Source organism: Saccopteryx leptura, chromosome 3, assembly GCF_036850995.1.
Source record: "Saccopteryx leptura isolate mSacLep1 chromosome 3, mSacLep1_pri_phased_curated, whole genome shotgun sequence".
NCBI lineage: Eukaryota > Metazoa > Chordata > Mammalia > Chiroptera > Emballonuridae > Saccopteryx > Saccopteryx leptura.
The window spans coordinates 170087042-170091614 of NC_089505.1; positions in this window are offsets into that span (position 1 = coordinate 170087042).

Consider the following 4573-nt stretch of genomic DNA (forward strand, 5'->3'; position numbering starts at 1 on the left):
ACATGGGAAGTCCTCTAAGAACAAACGCTGCAGTTTAACCCCACTGAATGATGGGTTGGGAGAAGAGCATTCTGGGCAGAGAAAACAATAAATGCAGTGACTGGGAGAGAGAGCAAGGGCCATGTGTCAAAGGAGCAGCAAGGCCAGTGTCACTGCGGCACAGGTGAGAGTCGGGTAGGAGATGAGACCAGAAAGGCATTTGCAGGATCATGTGCAGTTCTGTTGGCATGGTGCCAAATGTAGATTCTGATGGGGTTTCAGAGATGTCACATAAAAGAGACCTCAGTGCCTGGCAGTAATTGCATGCAGCGTGAGCAAATATCATGAACACGTGTGGGCGTATGTGGTGTATGTGGAAAGTTGGAGTAGGGTGGGGAGGACTTTATAGGGGGAACTCCAGAGAGTAACTTAAGAAGCAGGTACAGGTAAGAACAGGAGAATAAGAATTATTTTTTCATATCCCATCAGTACCCACAAAATGTGATTAATCCTAATAAAACTTAGATACATTTATAACTAGAGAAAGAAAGCTATTCATTTTTTTTTTCTCACTCAAAATTCTTTTCTTTCTTGGAATGGGAAGAGACCAGTTCAAGAACAGAGCACTGCCTCCTCATTACCACCCAATAATCCCACCGCTGCTGACTCCACATTTCCTCCTCTGGTGTCTTGGAGTGCAGGAGAAGCTAGAAGTCACTTAGGATCTCTGAAGCACAAGGGAAGGCCCAGAGACCATAGGACATGCGTGTTACGTGTTGTGTAAGTAGAGGTGATTTCCTGGTCCTACATGATTTTGATATGTTGGGAAGCCTGTGTTGTCACAGACCTAAGAAGCCGGCATTCCAGAATTGTAATTGTTTTTCTTTCATCTGTAAGATTCCCAAGGACAAAGCATATGTCCATTTGTTCATAACTGCATCTTTATCTCCTAGCATGAGTATCTGGCACATAGTAATCCCTCAATATATAGTAAGTGAACAAATAATGCATCATGAAAATAAAGTCTCACGGGCTTATTTTTGTTTGTTTGTTTTGTAGTTTTAAATAAAGGTCTGTGTATTTACAGACATATATTTCCAAGAGAAAAATAACTGCCTGACCTGCAGTGGCACAGTGGACAGAGCAGCGACCTGGAATGCTGAGGTTGCTGGTTCAAAGCCCCATGTTTGCCTGGTCAAGGCACATATGAGAAGCAACTGAGTTGATGCTTCATGCTCTTCCCTCATCTCTCTCTCTTTCTCTCTATAAATCAATAAATAAAATCTTTTTTAAAAAAGAAAAATAACAACATTCATTCTTCTGACCAGTTCCTTTCTGAGCATCATCCATGTGCCATGTGCTGTGCTAGCTAGGAACAGAAAAAAAGAAAACTACCTAGGCCTATGGCATAGAATGAAGAAAGGAACATTTACAACATGGTTTGTTTGTGTGGAGAGGAAGAAAATGTCAAGGAAAGCCAGGAACGCTTCCTAAAAGAGCTGACTCTAATATGGCTTCTTTTGAAATTCCAACACCTTCCTGCAGAACATTTAGAGTTCAGATTCCACACCCAACTACTTTTAATGTATTCAGATCAGTGATTCTCAGCTTGGGGAGAGTTCTGCCTCCCAGGTGACATAATCAATGACTGTCATAACTGGGGTATGCTATGGAACCTATTAAGTAGAGAACAGGTATGTTGCTAAAGATCCTATAATGCACAGACCAGGCTCCCACAACAAATTAGCCAGTCCAAAATATTAATGGTGCCTGGACTGAGAATCCCTGATCTAGAGTGAGAGAAGAATTAGGAAGTAACATGCAAATAAAAACACAAATACATCATTTACTCAAAGTTTCTCTTATATAATTAATGTGCTAATAGGAATCACTTAATTAGCTGCCTCAACTGTAAGTCAATAAAGTACAAATAAATCAAATTTTTGTGATAAATATGCATAATTAAATTTCATGATATATACAATTCAAATATTTATATTAATCAGTCATATCCCTAGCATTGCACATCAAACCCAGGGTCTCAAGAAAACATGGCTTGATTAGAATTCCAAACTGAAGAATGCTATACTTAAAAAGAAATTGTTGGGGTGTTTTTTCTTTTATAGGTTTCAGCTTGTAAGGCTTAGCCGATTCCTTTTGAGTTTAAAATTACAGTGCAGTCATATGTTCAGCATCTTTTAGCTGGATATGTCTGTTCCCTATAGGAAGTTTATAACTTGTAAAAGGAGTTTTATGCAGAATACAAATTGGGGGTATTATATGAATATCTCTTGAGGACACTAAGTTGTGCAAACAACATCACTTTATCTGACGTAGTAGCTTTGATTGGTCTATCCAATCACCCTAGGGTTGTCTGGAATTATAGATCAGGGACATCAGTGTCATACCCCAGCTGCTGCAGAAAGCTACCGGAAGAAAAGGAGATTTATGAGTATTTTGGCTATACTGAACCAAGGATACAGAAGCTACACAACGGGGAACCTGGAGGCTCTAAATTGTAGGCATTATGCAAAAAGAAAATGTAGACTTGGGTGTCAAGGGAGCCCTTCAAGAGCAATAGGACATCTTTGTAAACTCTCTGAAGAATAAATTTAACAGTTATTAAAGAACAACACCCTGTTGTTGCCAGCACTGAACTTGTATCACAGGAAAAGATACAAGGGATTTTCAGGAAAACATCCGTCATTTAACAGTGAGAGTGACCTCAGTGCTGAAAAGCAATTCAAATCCCGGTTGAGGAGAGTTATTTAACTCCTTGTGGGGAGCTAAGTTTGGAGCTCTAACATTAGCAGGTAATTATATCCTTGTCAGGTGAGGACCTCCAATGCCAAAGGAAAAAGTTATTGGAAATAACAATAATTAGTTCTGTCAAATGAGACATTTGTGAATTATTTTTCTTCAATTATATCAAATTATCAGGTTGTGATTTTGTTCGTTTTGACCAAAGTCCTGTGCAAATCTTACAGAGAAATGAGGAGTTGTAATGTAATCAACAAAACAAGTTATGAAAGATCAAAAATAGGTTAAAATGAATTTGGAAAGAAACCTAAATTTCTGTATGAGTTTTACATAAGAATTTATTGAACCAATACTTCCTTTTCTCTTTTATCACTAATTAAAAATAAATAAATTAGCTCTGACATATAGATAACAGTAGGAAAACTAAAACAAATTTTGAGAGCCAACTAAGCATTCCAGACAGTGCTAGGTGTTGACTTGTCATTTAATTTTTGTAACTACATGCAAGGAAGGTAACATGATCATTTTACAGATGAGGATACAGGCTTTTCTTAATTGAAATGTTTTTCCCAAGATAGACAAAAATAGAAAATGGTACAGCTGGGACAGGGGGTAGGGAACAGCAGGAAAGCAAGCTCTGCTGAATTCCAAGGCTAAAGAGCTGTGCTACACGATGCTGCAATGAGGAATTGCATTTTTATTTGTCATTCACATGAATATTCAAATTCACCACTTGAAAGAGAAAGCATTAATACTCTAAGATGATCATGAGCTTCCCCCAAGCTCCATGCCCCCATATCCCATTACTCACTTGATATCACCAGTTTATTGTCCCACAGGCAATACCAACTTAACATGCCCCCAGACTGATTTATCACCCACCAAAATCAGCCCCTCCTCTGCTTCTCCTGCCTCTGGGAACAGTATCAACACCTACCTACTAGTCGCAAAGAAATACTGACTAGGAGGAAATTGTTAGCAGTGCTACTGTCTGGGTTGTTGGATTCTCAGTGGTTTCTTTCATTCTTTATATGTTCCAGATTCTTTTTAAATATTTACATTATAAATATGTCACATTATACTTGTGTTGTTTAAAAAAACAAAAACCAGAAAGTTTAAATCATCCCCCCTTTTCCAATGAGACTTCCTTCCTCACATGTAAACACTAGTCATGTCTCCTTGCACTTTTTATTTTGTATAAGAGATGGGGCACAAGTAGGCTTACAGTATGTGAGTACACAAAGGTCTATTCTTGTATTATATATTAATTGGGGTTTTTTTGTTTGTTTGTTTTTTAGAGACAGAGAGAGAGTCAGAGAGAGACATAGACAGGGACAGACAGGAAGGGAGAGATGAGAAGCATCAATCATTAGTTTTTCACCGCACACTGCAACACCTTAGTTGTTACATTGATTGCTCTCTCATATGTGCCTTGACCGTGGGGCTACAGCAGACAGAGTAACCCCTTGCTCGAGCCAGCGACCTTGGGTGCAAGCTGGTGAGCTTTTGCTCAAACCAGATGAGCCCGCGCTCAGCTGGTGACCTCGGGGTCTCGAACCTGGGTCCTCGGCATCCCAGTCTGACGCTCTATCCACTGCACCACTGCCTGGTCAGGCTAATTGGGTTATTTTTTATGATAATTGTAAACCTACTTTTGCAAACCCCTGTGTTGTTTTATCTTATGCATTTCTATACAAATAGTTTGGAATTTATAATTTTACATGTATACACATACACAATTTTCCTAAGTAACACTTTAATATAATATGTACCTTATACTGTAACTTGTTTTTTTTTCCCTCTTCATATTATAGATTGGAGATATTTCTAGGTC